The 20,752-nt window shown below is 37.1% G+C and overlaps 1 protein-coding gene across 5 annotated transcripts in view; it reads right to left on the bottom strand.

The window, feature by feature from the left end:
• Positions 1 to 20,752, bottom strand: part of asic1c (acid-sensing (proton-gated) ion channel 1c) — a 1,167,770-nt gene that overhangs the window by 603,122 nt on the left and 543,896 nt on the right. The window lies entirely within an intron of this gene.

The following is a 20,752-nucleotide window of genomic DNA, read 5'->3' as shown; positions in this document are numbered from 1 at the left end:
TCACATTTATTTGCTAAAGAGCAATTTTACAACTCATAAAAAAGTCTCAAGAGCCAGGATTAGTAATGAACCATATGATGAAACAATGATCCAGTGACCCCCAGAAGCAAATGAGCTGTTGGCCATATGTTATATCTTCTGCCATGGTTAACTGCTTGAAAACATTTAATCTAACACCTGTTCAATTTCTTGGAAGAATGCTTTTTATAAGTATTTAAATATTTATATTTATCTGAAATGCATTTACAAGTATATAGTTATTTATTAAAGCTGATATATTCATCTAAAATTAATTATGAGCAGTGAAGATGATTGGTTACCTCCTTCTATACTTTTAACACTAGCAGCTGAAGCGATAGAATGATTTCATGTGGGGTTATAAGTGGGTATTAAACTGGAAACAATGGTTTATAAAATTAAGTCTAATTCTGTTGCCTTTTAAGTTCAAAAGGAAAATCATTTTTCATTTGAATAAAAAAATTCTGGTATTTGTCTTTTTCTGCAGGCCTTAATGTGTTGTTATGTGTCAAAATGGACCTTTGAGAAAACTGTAGACTGTGATACAGCCTACATGACCTTGCCCATCTCATGATCCTGTTGATGTCCTCAGTGGTTTTCCGTGTAGCAGATTTTAAATTGCAAAGGTTTTACCAACAACACTTAAGAGGATTTCTCAATATGACCATTTCTTGATTTGTCCTTTACTATCTTTGACTTTTGCAATGCAGTAATTTACTCTCACAATGTGTTTGTTTTTAATGTGCTAATGATGAAATAGCTACTATACTTTATATCCTGCTACTGAATTATTTTCATCTTCAAATTTTCTTATTATTAACAATGGACAGAGATTCTATGACATAAAGCTTTGAAAGATCCTGCTAAAATGTCAAGCCAAGTCAAATCAAGTCAATTTTATTCATAGCACTCACTAAGCATAGGTTTTCAGCTAAAGCTAAAATGTACATGTTATGTGATTTACACACAGGAATACATATTAGGGGTGGCATGGTGGCGCAGTGGGTAGCGCTGCTGCCGTACAGTTAGGAGACCTGGGTCCGCCTCCCTGTGTGGAGTTTGCATGTTCTCCCTGTGTCTGTATGGGTTTCCTCCCACAGTCTAAAGACATGCAGGTTAGGTGCAATGGTGATTCTAAATTGTCCCTAGTGTGTGCTTGATGTGTGTGTGTGTGTGTGCCCTGCCCGGGGTTTGTTTCCTGCCTTACACCCTGTGTTGGCTGTGATTGACTCCAGCAGACCCCCGTGACCCTGTAGTTAGGATATTGCGGGTTGGATAATGGATGGAATACATATTAGAATAAAGAGAGTAATTTCAAAATAATTAACAACATTGGTACCTACACTATAGGTTTATTACTTCTATAGTTAAGTTATGGCCAATTGACAATGGAGGATGGTAAAATAAAACTCTGATCAATAACATGCCTGGAGAGAAAAACCTCAAGATGGTCTACAGCTGATTATAATACAAGCCAGAGACAATGTTAGATACAGTAGCAGTTCTGAAGATGTAGACCAGCAAGCTTCCCACCCATTCCAGTATAATATAAGCTTGTGCTGGGCAATCTAATAAGAAAACTCATTTCATCCTTAGAAATCCAAGACTCCCTGTATCTCTGTCATTTTTCCTATGGGCAGGGGTTACAAATTGGTAGTATAGAAGTGACACTAAGTGTCAGATCAGGATACAGAAAAGAGAGAAATAATAGAAAAGAGTCAGTAATAGTTAATATTTATTTTCTTACTTATATTTTTGTGCAAATGACTAACAAGAGTTGCAACAAGGAGAGCTAAAATGTAGCTCTTATGGAAGGGAAAAGTACTGTGTCTTCAGCCTAAATTTAAAATATGAGACTAGTGAGGCATTTCATACACAAACAGCTAGATCGTTGCACAGTTTTGGGGCCCTGTAATTAAAAGATTAACTGTATATTTTAGTTTTTTAATTCTCAGAATCTTTAGTGGACCAACATCTTGAGATCATAATATGTGGTCCTTGAGGATATGTAACAATAACAATAAGTAAGTAGGGCCTAGAACATTTAAGGCTCTGTATGAGATAAAATATTTTGAGGTCAGCCCTAACTGTAACTGGAAGCCAGGTTAAAGATTTAAGAGTGGAAATTATGTGGTCATACTTCCTTAACTGCAGTCATAATTTTTGTAGCAACATTTTGAATTAAATGAAATATGTAAACAATAATAATGAATGGTTAGTGAATAATACATGGCTGGACTCAATTCTACTAGAAAAAAATGTATGAATTAATTTCTTGGTATGCTTCTAAAATTGATCAGATAAATAAACCATGCAAAGACAGTGCCTGAGAACCCAAAGTAATTTACAGGCCTTTTTAACAGGATACAATAGTTAAATGTGTCAGAAGCTGTGTTTAAATCTAACAGCATAATAATCATAGCTTTTCTTTCATCAGAAGATATTGTTTCATTTACAGATGGGTTAATTCTGTTACTGTATTGTGACTTGAACTCCCCAGATAAATTGAACTATGTAAAGTAAGACTGAAGCAGTATGGCAAGTACTTCAGATGTAAAAGGTACATTTGAAATAGGTCTACAGTCACTTAATCTGTCTACATTATTAAATAGCAAGTGTAGTATTTTTCAAAACAAAGTTATTTCTTCACAATCATGGTATACATTAGTTTTACACATGAATATAAAAAAAAACAGCCTGCTCTTGAATTTGATAATACAGCTTATGGATACCAGGGTCCCATTATAAACAAATGCCTTAAAATTTACTGAATATGTCTGCTTTGAAGCAGTAAGGATTTAAATTTAAGAAATCATGCCTTCCGCATTTATGAGGAATCTTTGTGATAACAAAAAGAAACTAGATATAATTGTTTTATCACGGATTCTCAATCCTATTTTCTCAAGGTAAGGACACATTTCTTTCTTGTTTGTCTATTTGCAGTGGCTTTCATGGGTGGAATTAGGACAACTCAATGTTGAAAATGACCTTGTGTGCTTTTCTTTAACAGAGCAAGATGCATGACAAGTTGAAGTGTGGTGAAAAACAGAGTTTAGAGGGTAGAGATGAGAAAAGGAGGTCTGGTTCTAATCCCATGAGATGACATTTCCAGGGTATAGGATATAATCTATGGACAAATTACTGCATGCTAATCTTTCTAATAATAATTTGTAAAGTAAGAAAATAATTTATAATTAACTCTCAACTTCTTGAAAGAGACCACTTAGTATGGTATGTCTTGTGGAAGTGCTTACCTGTTTTTATGGGGTGGTGTGAATAAAATTGGTTTACTAATTGATGCGAATGGAAAAGATTGAATTTTTTAAGGGAGCTATATTACCTGTTTAATACCTTTTGACTTCTATTCCTCTGGACCATACCTCAACCAATCCTACAAGTAATGCAATTGAGAACTTCAGAATTTGGAGTTCAGAATCCTATTTTTGAGTTCATGTGGGGCTATAGTGCACCAGTCTCAACCAGGAGACATGAAACAGTATAGTATATGGCACAATAAATGATGGTGCCAACATATCGAAGGGTCTCTTAAGCATATAGTACATGTAGAAATCCATACTTTCTGCCCATCTCTAAATTCAGGAGTATTATAAAAAAAAGCATTAAAACATAAAGAGAAAGGCAAAGTACAGCCAGAATGTGATTTGTTCAATTTGTTTTAAAGAAAACTAATTAACAGACTCTTTAAAGGCATGAACAGCCTGATTAATAGCTTTAACAAGGGTAAGAGAAGATATAAAAAATAAATAAATGAGTGTTCAGCTTTGATTTAAATTCTGACACCAGTGTGGATTCATTTACATTAGGGAGACTTTTCCAACCAACCAAGATCTACTGATGACTAAAGCAGTTTGAATAACCTTTTAAATAATGCAAAAGGAATATGTGCTAATTGATAGTGTGCAGTACCAGATGAGGTTATTAAAAATCTAATAGGTTTACATTTTTTAAAAAAACTGTTGGTCAGCATGCTAATTCAGTGGGTTAATGTTGCTGCAATAGAGTTCCATAGTCCTTATGTCAAATCCAAACCCTCCAGCAGAATTGTTTTAGCTTAAAGATGAATTATGTACTCGAAGACACCAGTAGAAATTAAAGGGAAGTGCATTTTGGACTGAAGCCAGGTAGCACTTCTTTATGAAAAGAGCTGCGGGAATCTGCAAAAAAAATACCTAGACATGTAGTTGAAGTAGAAATCTTGACAACCTTTAAGAAGTATCTGGATGAGATGTTGGGACAGTTTAGCTATTAACTAAACAGACAAACTGGTTGGATTTAATTGACTCCTTTCATATGTCAAATTCTTTATTGTGGGTCCATATCTAAAGTGAACAGACTGAAGGTTGGCTTTGGATCACAAAAACCAAGAGGCTACAGTGCTAACCATTGTGTCACCATGTAACATCCATCCATTCCGCACCATATAATTCTTATTTTGGCTTGTTCTCTCAGTAATAAAGAAACATAAAATGTAAACAGTAGGAAAAATTAAAAAAGAACCCATCAACAATAAAGTTTAGAAAAACAGTCATAAAGTAACATAAATAATGTAAGTCACTTATCTATCCATCCATTATCCAACCCGTTATATCCTAACTACAAGGTTAAGGGGGTCTGCTGGAACCAATCCCAGCCAACACAGGGAGCAAGGCAAAAAACAAACCCCGGGCAGGGTTCCAGCCCACCACAGTAAGTCACTTATATATACAGCATATTTACTATAGAACGGCTACTTGAACTCCAGAATAGCCTACAAGCAACTTTCATAAGTGTGTCCTTATTTTTCTTCATAATATCTTGTACTGCACCTTGTTATAATTAAAGTTCCCTATGGTACTGGACTTCAATATCCTAAATGTGTGTAACTGGTAGGCACTTAAATGGTGTTATGAATGTTGTACTTTGTATTTCTGCTTTAGTTGCTGCTACTGATAACTTCTTTTTTTTTGGCCAAATCAATCATAGCAGAAAGAAGAAGAAACCCCTGAATGATTAAAGATTATTATTGTTTAGCATTCTTGATTTTTCATAATAATAACTGCCACATTTGCATGACCTGCAAAGACTTGTAATCACTTTACATAAATTGTAAACAGACAATGACAACTGCTGTTTTATTATGCTGGAGCCCCTGGGTACAAAGAAAATTAACAGACAAACTTTATTAGAAGATATTCTTTTGGATCAGCTGGAATTGAAAAATATCTTGTTGATGTTAATGATGTGGAAAATCTATGTGTAAGTGAACTCATACTCTAATATCCTTTTAAAAGAAGCGTTTGAGAATATCTTTGCTTCCTATGTGGGATTTGTTATAATTTTCTAAAATTGCACTTTGTGGTTTTACTATATAAATAAACACAACATTAGCAAAGCAAGATGTCACAGTGGCTAGAATTTGTGCTTCACAGCTACTGGAGAATCCTAGTCTGGTCACCATCTGGAAGAGGTTTTCAGTTGAACGTGTGTCCACACTGGTTTACGTTGGATGTTCAAGTTTTTTCACACATACAAGCTTTGTGACTTGTTTTGTTTCACATACTGCTAGGCTTGGTTGTCCCACAACCCTTAGAAAGACTTAGCAGACTATAGAATTCATTATTGCGTGGAGATTCATGTACATGTGGCCTAGTCAAACAGAAATCAAAAAAGATTTATTATGTAAAATATGAACTAGAAAATTGTGAATGCTGAGAATATGCATTTCATGTTTTAAAACAAATACCCTATTAATATAGGCCTTATTGCTGATATTTTAGTCAGTATATTTCACAGTACATTTTTCCTCAATTCCAAATTGATTGTGATACATTATTTGTTCTATTTGTCAGAAAAGATAGGGCAAAAGTCAAGAAATAAAGTATGGTGGCAAACCAAATATCAGACATTCTTTGAATTGTAACGTATACTGAAAATGAAACTAAAGAATTCCCAGTATTAGTTAGCTAAATAGATAGATAGACACACACTGGAGTTTGAATACACACCAGAATGAATTGAAACTACTGACTTGACAGTCCCAGTCCCAGTGATACGTTATGCAGGTGTATTGCTGTTTGTATAAAGGAGCCCCAGTATTGGTACACTGTTGCCAAATAATTTGCTGGCTGAAAGTACTCAATATTAGTGTGTCAGACAGAAGAAGTGCAGCTATGTTCACAATGTCACACAATTTTCTTTTAATTCCTTCATTTGCTACTACCTCCAAGGGGTTGGGAATGTGTCCCATAACTGAGCCTGATTTTTTATTTAGCCTAGTGTTTCCCAAACTCGGTACTGGTGAACCCATGTAGCTGCAGGTTTTTGTTCCAACCAGATTCTGTTTTTAATTGGACTCCTGGGCTAATTAGGTGAACTGATATTTCCCAAGTTCTGTGTTTAGGGAACAATATAGAAATTATAAAACTAAGTTTGCTAAAAAAAAAAAAAATTAAAATGTACCAAGCAGTTATATTGGAATAATGTATTTTTTTCTTTTTAACAGTATTTTCATCTTGATTTTCATTCTACTTTTCTAGGTCTTCTAATTGTTTAATTAAACCAATTTTTACTAATTAGGGGGTCTGCCTCTAAAGTAGTTGCAGCCTTTGATTATTCGATGTTGTTTGCCTGGGTGTCTGATCTGCTCGTTTTAAATTGTCATTAATAAGATACAATGAAGGGGTAAAAACTGCACAGAGAAAGGGCAAAGTATAATGGAATCAACAAAAGAGAGTTAAGCATTATAGCAAAAGCAGAAATATTTCTAAATATCTTATAAATGTAAAAATCATGCTGCTAAGCTTTTCTGAATGTCGAATAAAAGATAAAAAAAATATCAGCTAATTAAATGAGAGTGTCTGCCCACTTTAAATATCTAATCATAATCTCAGATCATTGAGAACTGGTATGCCTACTGTTCTGAGTCACAAGTACAAAAGAACTGGTGAAGCAGCTTTTTGCTGTTATGTTCCAAAAATTTTAAATGCTTTTCCTATAGAGACAGAGAAAGGGCTAAAAAAAACTTCTATAAATCCCCTTTTTTGTTTGTCCTTTTTATTATTACTTTTTTGTGTCATATATATGAATGAAATTACTTCTGCAGTATCACATACTTCACTAGTCACTACCACTACTTTTTCATTTTACTGTGATGATGTCCTGTGCTACTGTCACCTGGTCAACATATTCTTCAACCATGTTTAAAACAGGGAAGGATATAGATAACTACAACAATTGATGAGTCTTGATACATCATATTTTCTAGGGACAGTGCATCAAAACAAAAATGAATAATTTGATCACACTTATGTATTGAAACATGTTCAGGAGACTGGGTGGTCTTATGGAATTACACTCCTAGAAGTTTATTTTCTACAGCATCCTATTGATTGATGGAAACAGTGTTTTATGTAGATAAAGAGAACTTGAGGGTGTTATAACATTTCAGACCCTGTACTGTTGATTTTTTGATACTGTCTTGCTCTGTGGACCCTTTTTAAAATTGCTTAATGTTGTGCTCTTAGAATGTGTTGTCACACACATGCGACTAGGCGGGAAAACTTGTCTGATTTAAAACAGATGACGTCACTTCCGGTTCTGGTGCCCAGAAGAATATCACTTCTGGTTCCGACCCCTAGAAGATTATTACTTCTGGCACCTACTCTGACTACTGAAGAACATCACTTCCGGTTCCCTTACGTCACTTCCTGTCCAGTCCCTTAAAACCATATCTTGACAATCTTAAACTCTCGACAGTTATGTTTTGGACTCGGTAGTGAGAACATCTCTGTATTTATCAAAGAATCTTTTGCAGCCAGGAATAATATACGGGTGGCTGCCTCAAGCTTTTTTAAGTGCGTCAAGTCAATTCCTTTTACAGTGGCGTAGTCGGCAGGATGGTGACCTCCAGGAGAGAATGGAAGTCAGAACAAAACAAAGACTCGACACACTACACCCAACTCAAGAAAAGTCAGATGGGTAAGTACTGCTCCCGAATTGCCGAGTGGGGGTCGGTCGGGGCCTGTCAGGGAAAACTTGAATATGCTTCGACCCATCATCCTGTTAAAGGTCCGGGGAAGAGTAGAAACAGGAACCACAGGATAGAGCCTGGTGCGTCTGGGAACACATCAAGGACTTATTATGTTCTCTTGAGTATGGGGACTGCCCCTAAATATCCCACAAATGGCAAACCTTTTCATAAAGGTGGGAGAAACCCAGGCTGGCAGGTGGAGAACCTAATGGCCTAGACCTATAAACCTGCTAAAACAGTAAAAAAGCAGACCATGGCTTTATGGGCTAAGGTGGTTAGGTGATTACAACCACACAAACAATTGAGCCATGAAATTGCAGAGCAGTGGCCTGCATTTTGCTGCTCCGTACCCTGACTGGAAAAATCGCCAAGCCGGCCTGGGACGTTACTGATATTGTTGCGCTAGCCGAGGCAATAGAACTCCTCAAGGCAGAAACCAGCTTGGGAGTATCAGAACGGGACTTGTGTGAACCTGGGTGTACTTGCGTCCCTAACATAGAGTCTCGGAGCTAGAATGCAAAGCCTACTCAAGTGGAACCTGGGACGCGTCGGCTTGCTCCGCGAAGCGATGGCAGGGTCTGCGGAGTGATATGGGGGGAGTCGCAAGCCCTCTGGCATTTACACATATGGGAGGAACTGGGATCAGCTCCTCCTCCTTGTACGTTTTGCATATCCCAGAAGCCTCCACGGGGTTCTCACCTTTTGAAATACTATATGAACAACAACCCCGGGGCATATTAGATATTTTAAAAGAAGGCTGGGAGGAAGAGGCCCTCCCATCAACAAATACATTGGAATATATCACACAATTACACGATAGATTTGAAAAGATCAGACCTATATTGAAAACACATATGGAAAAGGCGCAAACAGCCCAGGTCCGATGCTATAACCATGGTACGTCTCTTCGGGAGTTCCGCCAGGGAGATAGAGTCATGGTTTTAGTTCCTACCTCACATTCTAAATTACTGGCTCATTGGTGAGGCCCATATGAAATTAAGGAGAGGAAGGGACTGGTCTTGAAAGTCCCAGTCCCAGTGATACGTTATGCAGGTGTATTGCTGTTTGTATAAAGGAGCCCCAGTATTGTTTCTTGGTACACTGTTGCCAAATAATTTGCTGGCTGAAAGTACTCAATATTAGTGTGTCAGACAGAAGAAGTGCAGCTATGTTCACAACGTCACACAATTTTCTTTTAATTCCTTCATTTGCTACTACCTGCAAGGGGTTGGGAATGTGTCCCATAACTGAGCCTGATTTTTTATTTAGCCCAGTGTTTCCCAGACTCGGTACTGGTGAACCCATGTGGCTGCAGGTTTTTGTTCCAACCAGATTCTGTTTTTAATTGGACTCCTGGGCTAATTAAGTGAACTGATATTTCCCAAGTTCTGTGTTTAGGGAACAATATAAAATTATAAAACTAAGTTTGCTAAAAATATATATATATTAAAATGTACCAAGCAGTTATATTGGAATAATGTATTTTTTTATTTTTAACGGTATTTTCATCTTGATTTTCATTCTACTTTTCTAGGTCTTCTAATTGTTTAATTAATCCAATTTTTACTAATTATGGGGTCTGCCTCTAAAGTAGTTGCAGCCTTTGATTATTCAATGTTGTTTGCCTGGGTGTCTGATCTGCTCGTTTTAAATTGTCATTAATAAGATACAATAAAGGGGTAAAAACTGCACAGAGAAAGGGCAAAGTATAATGGAATCAACAAAAGAGAGTTAAGCATTATAGCAAAAGCAGAAATATTTCTAAATATCTTATAAATGTAAAAATCATGCTGCTAAGCTTTTCTGAATGTCGAATAAAAGATAAAAAAATATCAGCTAATTAAATGAGAGTGTCTGCCCACTTTAAATATCTAATCATAATCTCAGATCATTGAGAACTGGTATGCCTACTGTTCTGAGGCACAAGTACAAAAGAACTAGTGAAGCAGCTTTTTGCTGCACAGAGAAAGGGCAAAGTATAATGGAATCAACAAAAGAGAGTTAAGCATTATAGCAAAAGCAGAAATATTTCTAAATATCTTATAAATGGTACAACAACCGAATCGTCGTCCCAGTGAGCAGATTTATCATGTCTATCTGCTGTAACCATGGAAGGACATGGATCTTGCGCCCTACTCCGGACAGCCCTGCAGTCTCTTTGCTCATAAATTAAACCTTAATTTTGGAGATAATCTGACTCACCAACAATGACAGGAGCTTGAAGTAGTTATCCTGCCTGTCCCTAAGGTGATAAGTGAAAATCCAGGACAAACCTCCCTGATTGACATTGTGACGAAACCTGGGGTTATAGTCTGAGAACACCCATGCAGAATTCCTGAGGCAAAAAAGGCTGAAGTGGAGCTGGAGATCAGACGCATGCTGGACCTTGGTGTGATTGAGGAAAGTTATAGTCCCTAGTCCAGTCCTATTGTCATGGTCAGTAAGCCTGATGGAAATTGGAGATTCTGCAATGACTTCCGTTGGCTTAACCAAGTCTCCCAATTCAATGCCTATCTGATGCCGTTAGTGGACGCCTTCCTCGAGCGGCTAGGTAACGCTAAATTCTTGACTACTTTAGATATGACTAAGGGGTACTGGCAGGTTCCCTTAACGGACTCCGCTAAGAAAAAGACAGTGTTCAGCACCCCTAGGAGGCACTGGCAGTATCATGTTCTCCCATTTGGTTTACATGGAGCACCTGCAACATTCCAACGTCTGGTGGACAAAGTGCTTCGTCCTCATAATTCATATAGTGCTGCCTACTTGGATGACGTTGTCATCTATTCCAACACATGGGAGGAACACTTACAGCAGGTTCAAGCTGTATTGCGGTCACTAGCAAAAGCTGGTCTTCATATTAATCCGAAGAAATGCTGCTTTATGTTGGTCGAAGACAAATATTTAGGCTATCTAGGGGGCCGGGGAATGGTGAGGCCACAGTGTTCTAAAATAGATGCCGTTTTGAATTGGCTCTGTTCGATAAACAAGAGGCAGATTCAGGCCTTTCTCGGCTTAGTGGGTTACTATTGCTGGTTTGTACCCTGTATTTCTGAGAGAGCAACGCCCTTGACAAAGAAGGGGAGACCTAATCACGTGGTATGGGATGAGACATCAGAGGCTGCATTCAGTGACCTGAAAATGGCCCTTACGTCAGCTCCTATATTGAAAGCACCTGATTTTTCTATGCCTTTCATCCTCCCAATGGACACAGGTTTTGGATACGTGCTGAGCCAAAGTGTCGATAGAGTTGAACACTTCATTATGTACCTGAGCCGAAAACTGCTGGATTGTGAAATCAGGTATGCGGCAGTGGAGCGGGTAGCTTTTGCTATTAATACTGGAATTCAACAGTCTCATATTGCCAGTCATTTGACTGTGACTCCTGCACTCGAATTTCTGTTAGCTAAACCCTGCGAATTAACGCATTTCCAGAGGTCCCTAACACCCCTCTTTTACAGACACAATACATTTTAAAGGTCTCAAATACCATCTTCTGTGCCGTCTTTTTTTTTGCACATTAACAACAGTATCAGAACGTATGGCAGCGTATTTGAGTCACAGAGAAAAAAATTAAGGACATGGTGAAAAGGTGTATTTTGTGATTAAAGTGGATGTTTTGGCTTTAATCTCGAAATGTCCTCTTTTACCTCATAGTTTACTTTATCATTAAAGTAGACTGTCGTAAACATCATCCTAAAACCAACCCAGCTGTTAATTGCTGCGTGCTTCTGGGGCTTCTTTTACGACGAAATGCATTAAAGTATGCATGTTACATTTTACAGATAAGTCGTTAACTTCATTTAAATATTGAATACTGATAATAAGTACACATGTTGTGACAGAACGGTCTGCCTCGTAGGGAGTCATGTCCCTTCTGTTCCCTGCCTTGAGTTTGCATGTTTTCCTGGTGGGTTTCCACAGTGTGCTCCAGTTTCCTTCCAAAGACATAAAGGTTTGGAGATTTGGTGATGATAAAATGACGCTAGTGTATGTGTGTGCTTGTGTTCACCTTGCAATAAGCTGATGCCCCATCCAAGGATTGTTTCTTCCTCATGCCTGATACTAGCTGGAATGGGCACATCCCTGCATTGATGGATTTAATCATTAAACATCATTTTCAGAGATATTGTGCCAAGGTGTCCTCGAAGTTTAATGGGTGTTTCAGGCAATTCACAAAACGGCAAAGCCAAGCCCTGTTCTCACTGTGATGATATCTCGCACTGCCACCTGGTGGAATTTTCCAGATTTAAAGTATGCACGCAAGTAGGAACAGTACAATGCTCGCATCTCGTGAAGTATAAACCCAGCATAACAGTGATAGCAAAAGACATTTCTTTTGTTTGGGAAAGTCATATTGTATTTAATATCTCAGACAATCTGATCATAAAGATGAATCAAGATAAACAGAAAAAAAAATACCATTACAGCTGCAGTTTTCGTCTGAAATGTGCCGATCTTCCTTAAATACCAACATGAGGCAAGACTGACTCAGTAAACAATAGTATGTTTGGATATTTGTAGAACTGTTTTATTCTGGGTTGTGCACTACTTCAGCAGTAAAGCATATTGCCAATACCTTTTTATTCCTGATTCTGAAAATATTTGTAGTCCATACAAAAATTAAATCAAATGAAAAAAAAATGTAATTTTTAGATGTTTCTCCGGTCTTCTTCTTCACATGAACAATCAAAAGAAAATCCTGTTTAATCACATTATACATTTCACTAATGTTTCAAATGAAAACCGTTGCTCTTCGCTCCATAGGTTCAGTAGTAAATATACAAGAATTGACAGTTTTTACAGTTGCAAATATCAACAAATGTATTTCTGGAATGCCACACTTAATATTTTATTGCCTTGCATGTATATAAGCAATCAATCAATCAACATTTATTTATATATCACATATTCATACAAAAAAAATGTAAAACTAAAAAATAAAATAAAAAATAAAACCATAGTGTCTGTATTCTGAGCTTTCTGTTTCAGTAAAGAAAGTTCTTAATAGACTATTACAGGCCTTGAATCCTTGATGTCACTGTATTGCTATTTTTTGCCAACCATACTGATTTTTTTCCACATTTATTTATGATTCAAGCTTAAATGCAATTTTGTCATTTCTCTTTTTCAAAACTCTCAGTACAGATAGAAAATATGATGCCATATAATACACTAACTATGTGGATGTTTATAAGCAGTTACACTGAAATCTTGATCTCCCTGATTCTGGAACTGGATGTCTTTGTTTAAGTATCCAGTCCATTATATCAAACTAGCTCTACAACACTGAAAGACATGGTTTTAATGGGAAGCCCCAGATACTAAAATATAGCTATAGGTACTACTATTTTCAGCCTATTACCGTACTATGACATAAAACAAAACAACCTATTTCTGTGCATACACCCTTGCAAACACATGCTCAATGAGGACAAATTTAAAGTAATCATTCAAGAAAACAGACTTAGTGGAATTGTTGGAGGGAATTTGAGTCCAGAATAACAAATGTAAACATAGACAGAAACTCCACATGGAATGCACTACATTGAGAAATTAATTGCTGCTCTAGGGAGATCATATATTTTTGAGTAAAATGAGAAAAAGTTATAAACAATCAAAAATATGAAGGCTGATCAACTATAGTAGTTACATTCTTATGCAACAAGGAAGTCTCTCAGCTGTAGCAGATTAAGCCATGTTATAAATTTCGTTTATGTAGTTAAGAAATTTAGGGTTGCAGTAATGTCAATGCGAATACTTATTGTATTCTAAATTATTCACTCTATTAGTTTTTAAATTCACATTTCCCTGGTCTGGGTCATGGGTAGCAAGAGTATATATTGGCAGTAGTGGGTTTATATTAATTTATTCCCTTATCTGAGGCAGAACAAACAGTTATACATTCCTTCTTAAATCAATAGATACTTGCCTGAGAAAATTATGTGTGATGAGCTGCAAACTGATTCTAAAAAAATAGGTGAATATATATCCTTTGAGACACTTATAGTAGTAACTAAAACAGATTCCAGAACAATAGCAGTAATAGTATACAGATCACCAGGACCATATCCATTATTCATGACTGAGTTTGTCAGCCTTTTATCAGATTTAGCTATATAATATAATCTTGTAGTGTTGATGGAGGAATTTAATATACCTAAAGGTGTGGAATCTGACACTTTTAACAAATACTTCATTCATTTGTTAAACTCAGTTGATTTTTTTCAAAATTGTCAATGAATGAACTCATAGTGCTACACAGTAGATGTAAATATTGCTTACATAGCTGAGATGTAAAATTTAAATATTATTATATATTAAATAAATATTATTTCTGATCAATACTTAATTACATTTTGATTTTTGCTCTTACTAATACACTCACAGATTAAAACAAAGCCAGTGCAACATGTGCAGTAGATTTTTAGATTGTAAGTACACAGGGCTAAAATATCCCCCCGATAAAGAAATCAGATTTAAATACAGAGTATTGGCGCATATCTGTTTCCACTTCATGCACTCACTTTCCATCAAAATCTGTGTATATTTTAAGAAACTGAATCATAATTGTGAAAAAACAATTAAATCAGCAAACAGCAAATTATAATGTGACTTTGAAAGAGGCTTTGGATACAGTAGATCTCTTTAATACAAAAATAATTAAAATGTATAGAAATTCACCCTGATGTAATGAGAGTACTCATGCTCTTAATTAGAATATCAAAAACTTGAGCAATAAAGCTGCAGGTCTTCCGAATTCCATTGACAAAGAGTGTTAAAAAGTATAAAAACGTCCACTCAGACTACCATTCTAGATTAGTAGATTGAAAAGGTGATAATTCATTTACTGTTTAGAACAGTGGCTAAAACAACAAATGGGAACTGTAAACTACAATGCAAAATAACTACAGATATCAACAGTACAGTGTGAAAAAGTGGGGTCTGTTGCTGAGAAAGCCATTTTAAATAAATAGTTCTGATTAATAAAGTATCTATCTATCTATCTATCTATCTATCTATCTATCTATCTATCTATCTATCTATCTATCTATCTAATTGCCCCACTCACATCTTTGTGTGGGGCTTGGTAGAGTGGCAAGAGTGATTCCCGTGTGCCACGGGATAGTGGACGGCCCTGCACTTAGTGAACAGGTTCAGGATCGCCCATAACACTAATTGGTGCCGTGAACTACTGATTGCCATAAATGTGTTACGTCCCTGTTTTAAAATGGAAGCGTGAGTGCAAGAGGGGAGAAAAAAGGAAAAAACAAAAGCAGATCAGAGGTCAAGAGGAAAAACAAACTGGCCAGTGACTAAGTGAGGCAGACAAGAATGAGGTTAAAAATGGAAGACAGAGATGCAGAGGCAGAATTGGAGGGTGAGAGCACCCGAGCTTAATAGAGTGAGGCAAGTGGTCAGGAGTGAGCCTCAGGGCTGTGGGAGCTGGAGGCTGTGAATGGGTTGCTCCTACTGAATGCTTTCTTGGGAGTAGGAGTGCCCAGATTGACAGCATCTCCCTGCAAGGGCCAAAGGTGAGTTGCAGGAGACGCGCATGGGGTTTGGCAGGTTGCCCTGCATATGCCGAAGGAAGGTCGGTAGGGACTGGAGTGCATTATGAAGGATGAATGCACCTGTCAGTGGACATCTCCTCCTGCAAGGTCCAGACAGGGTAATGATAGGAGATGCTGGGTTTAAAGGGAAGCATTGGGGCTCTCCGTTTTTATGGACTGTCTCTGTTTTTTAAGCTCATCAGTTTTAATGGTTTATTTATTTGATTTTAACATCAACCGACACCTTTCATTTTAATAGATTATTTATTTATTGAATATTTTTGGAACACTGCACATTTTGTTTGGACACTTTTGTCTTGAATTTTTTTTTAATAAAAGCACTATTCACTTTTTCACCATCCCCTTGCTTTGTGTGTGTTTTGTCCTCATTTGCTTAGGTCATCCCAGTCATGACTATCGGTGGTGTTGGGTTCAAGAGGCTCCCAAAGCAGAAGTGAATTTCAGGTTCACCTTTCAATTTATTTATTTATTTTTTTTGTAATTCTACATTGGCAAATCTTGTCTTGCCTTGTACACACCGCTTTAGTAATTTTAATTTAATAACAGAACAGGAAGTCATCATTTTAATTTTTAAAATGAAACCTACTACTTGTTCCTTACACCAAGTCCTAATAAATCTAGTGAAAAGCTCAATGGATATTCCGGTAGTACCCACTCTTAGCACTATCAATAGTTCATTATTAATTGGTGCAGTTCCTGATGCAATAAAAGTTATCAGACCACTTCTTAATATGTCAGAGATAGAGTCACATACCTTTAATTATAGACCCATTTCGAATTTACCCTTTCTTTCTAAAATATTTGAAATGTCGCCACTCTGCTTCAGCCTTACCTTACACACCACAATTTTTTAGTAGAAATTCCAGTCTGGCTTCCACACCAGTCATAGTACAGAAACAGCACTCACCTGCATTGTAAATAACATTTTAATATCCTTTGATGAAGGAAAATCTACAGTAACAATTTTGTTAGATTTATCCAAACATTTGATTCCATTGATTAATGAATAATATGAATAATATTGGGCTCTCAGACACTGCCCTCGCATAGTTTAGTTCATATTATTCAAATTGATTTGAATATGTAGAAAAAACTGCAGACAATACAACCTAAATATCCTCAAAAGTTAAATATGGTGTCCTAATCTAGTTTAAAACGCATTGTCATGTCATATAAATGCAATGCTATCCCATTTAAATACAATAGTTTTTATTTTCAATGCGACTTTGTTTGATAAGATCTTGTTGTAGTCACGTTACACAGTATATTGTGCATACATGATGTTTATATTATGTGCACAAGTCATTATCTTGTGGGAACGAGAGTAGTCCAGCCAACAAAAAACAGTAAAAATTATTAAAAACTGTTTGTAAAAGCTATAGGTCATTATTAGTGTTGAGTGGTTTTCACCCAGCCGTTATTCACAGTGAATTTGCTACGTTCACCCTTGTTTGTTTAATTATTTACTGATAATTGATATGTACTGATTTAGGAGGGTTTTTTTTCAGCATCCCATAATGCTTTTTGAGGCCAGTGCGACATCCCCTGGAGGTGTAACAATCAACATTGGACAGGAATGTTGCCAGGGTATACAGTGCATCTGTAAAAGGTTAAAAATGTATGTGCATAAAATAAGACACCCCAATATTTTTTTATTTTTTATTGCTAATATTTTCTAGTGTTTTGAATGTCAAATTCATAGTGCTTGGTGCACTACTGAACACTGTGTCAAGTAAAAGTTCACTAGATGGCACTATCGCTAGGGAGGAACCCTAAAACACCACAGAGGCAAGAGCGGCAGATTAAATCCTGCAGCCAAGCGGAACGCAAGCTAAAGTTTGTGCCTCTTTGTTTGTAACTACCGGTCGGCTAATATTCCTCCAAACAAGATATAATACTCCTGAGTAAGACATAAGAGTGTTGTGAAGCTGTTTATGTAACGTTCAAAACTGGGAGTTAAGTATTTTTTGTGTTATCCGATGAAAATAAGATGTTTAGCCTATACCCGGAAGAGCGAAAGCCACGAGGGTTGTTTTCACATTAAGCGCCAGACGCGTTAAAGGGCTGAAACACATCTTGTCTTGGTTTATGTCAATGTATTGCGGTATGTTTATGTGGTTGTTGAATATGAGCAGTTTGATAATTGATAAGTTTGCAATCATAGGGTTTTAAAGAAAAAAACAAAGATGTTAACGAAATAATTTTATTAGTGTTATTTTCTATGGAGTTAAATGTGTTCTGTAATATTGATAATACAGTACTTGAAAATATGTTATAAAGACTGTAACATGAGTTGTTACAGTTAGTGTCACATAAACTATGTACATATTGTGTTAAATCTGGAATATTTATTTTTTGTTTGTGGTTATGAAAAATAAGATTAAATCCTGCAGCCAAGCGGAACGCAAGCTAAAGTTTGTGCTTCTTTGTTTGTAACTACAGGGTTTGGGAATACACTTCTCCCTGACACCCACCAGGCCAGGGAGGGTGACACATCCAGAAAGTATTCACAGCGCATCACTTTTTCAACATTTTTTTATGTTACAGCCTTATTACAAAATGGATTAAATTCATTTTTTTCCTCAGAATTCTACACATAACACCTCATAATGACAACGTGAAAAAAGTTTACTTGAGGCTTTTGCAAATTTATTAAAAATAAAAAAAAACTGAGAAATCACATACACGTACATAAGTATTCACAGCCTTTGCTCAATACATTTCTGATGCACCTTTGGCAGCAGTTACAGCCTCAAGTCTTTTTGAATATGATGCCACAAGCTTGGCACACCTATCCTTGGCCAGTTTCGCCCATTCCTTTTTGCAGCACCTCTCAAGCTCCATCATTTTTTTAAGATCTCTCCAGAGATGTTCAATCGGATTCAAGTCTGGGCTCTGGCTGGGCCACTCAAGGACATTCACAGAGTTGTCCTGAAGCCACTCCTTTGATATCTATGTGTTTAGGGTCGTTGTCCTGCTGAAAGATAACCGTCGCCCCAGTCTGAGGTCAAGAGCGCTCTGGAGAAGGTTTTCATCCAGGATGTCTCTGTACATTGCTGCAGTCATCTTTCCCTTTATCCTGACTAGTCTCCCAGTTTCAGCCACTGAAAAACATCCCCACAGCATGATGCTGCCACCACCATGCTTCACTGTAGGGATGGCATTGGTCTGGTGATGAACGGTGCCTGGTTTCCTCCAAACGTGACTCCTGGCATTCACACCAAAGAGTTCAATCTTTGTCTCATCAGACCAGAGAATTTTGTTTCTCATGGTCTGAGAGTCCTTCAGGTGCCTTTTGGCAAACTCCAGGTGGGCTGCCATGTGCCTTTTACTAAGGAGTGGCTTCCGTCTGGCCACTCTACCATACAGGCCTGATTGGTGGATTGCTGCAGAGATGGTTGTCCTTCTGGAAGGTTCTCCTCTCTCCACAGGGGACCTCTGGAGCTCTGACAGAGTGACCATCGGGTTCTTGGTCACCTCCCTAACTAAGGTCCTTCTCCCCCGATCGCTCAGTTTAGATGGCCGGCCAACTCTAGGAAGAATCCTGGTGGTTTCAAACTTCTTCCACTTATGATGATAGAGGCTACTGTGCTCATTGGGACCTTCAAAGCAGCAGAAATGTTTCTGTAACCTTACCCAGATTTGTGCCTTGAGACAATCCTGTCTCGGAGGTCTATAGACAATTCCTTTGACTTCATGCTTGGTTTGTGCTCTGACATAAACTGTCAACTGTGGGACTTTATATAGACAGGTGTGTGCCTTTCCAAATCATGTCCAATCAACTGAATTTACCACAGGTGGACTCCAATTAAGCTGCAGAAACATCTCAAGTATAATCAGGGGATACAGGATGCACCTGAGCTCAATTTTGAGCTTCATGGAAAGGCTGTGAATACATGTACATATTATGTACATGTGCTTTCTCAGGTTTTTTTATTTTTCATAAATTTGCAAAAATCTCAAGTAAACTTTTTTCACGTTGTCATTATGGGGTGTTGTGTGTAGAATTCTGAGGAAAAAAATCAATTTAATCCATTTTGGAATAAGGATGTAACATAATAAAATGTGGAAAAAGTGTTGCGCTGTGAATACTTTCCGGATGCACTGTATAATATTGATAATTTGCATTACAGAGTAGTTATGAAGCTTGCGCATCTCTCACAAAATAAACTACAAAATTAAAGTTGACATTTCCATGAAATAGACATTTTTTTCACTTTGTCTATTTTTTTGTTTTGGCTCAAATATGCTTCTGTATATTCTGATGCTGCTGTGAAGGTGCAAAAAAAAACAACAAATAATACAAAAGACCAGCCACAAGTGTTACTTTGTAGGTAACCATCCAAATAGTCATATTGCAATTTGGACCTATCAATGTAATACTCCGATCTTCACCCTGTCAAATAAGCAAACCAGTCGCCATGATGTCAGAGGCTTCACCTCAGGCACTGACATCTGAGGTTTGATCCCTGTAAGGGGAAGCAAAGGTGCATACACCTGATGAGTTCCAATTAGGGCAAAACATGTGTTTTGTACTCTTTGTATTATTTAACAGGTACTGTATAAGATATCTATGATCTGCTTCTTGAAACTGAGAGGACATGGTGGATGTTTGCTGACTGGCTGACCAACCACAAGCTTTACATTCCAAATAATCAGATTGTGATTCCAACCTATGAATGTAAGACTCTGATATTCATCCTGTCAAGTAAGTGAACCAGCCGTATGTAACTAGGGTAGATTTTGAAGAAAGTATTTTGTTAATAAAGTTAATGTCATGATTAAAATAAGTGTGGTTGCGAATTGTAACCCAGAATGGAACAGGGACATAAAGCCAAGCATAACACCTGTTAGTGCTCCCTCATTGGTCCATCTTCAGGCTGTCAGATAGATACAGGTACAGGATTGGAGAAAAAAGGGAGGGCCGGAGGAACATGGAAGTAAAAGAAGGGGCACACGTGGAGCAGAGTTGAACGCCGTTAAGAGTAGGTTTGCCAGACATCCCTTATATACAGGACATGTCCTATATTTGATCATTTTATCCCCTGTCCCATACTGACCTTTCAGGGACACCCAAATGTCCCGTATTTAGTTTATTTTTAAATTTGTTTTTACTACCTTCATACGGTACTTT

The sequence above is a fragment of the Polypterus senegalus genome, chromosome 5, assembly GCF_016835505.1.
Source record: "Polypterus senegalus isolate Bchr_013 chromosome 5, ASM1683550v1, whole genome shotgun sequence".
Classification (NCBI taxonomy): Eukaryota; Metazoa; Chordata; class Cladistia; order Polypteriformes; family Polypteridae; genus Polypterus; species Polypterus senegalus.
The sequence above is the reverse complement of the archived record's forward strand: the minus strand, read 5'-3'. Positions and strand labels throughout refer to the sequence as shown.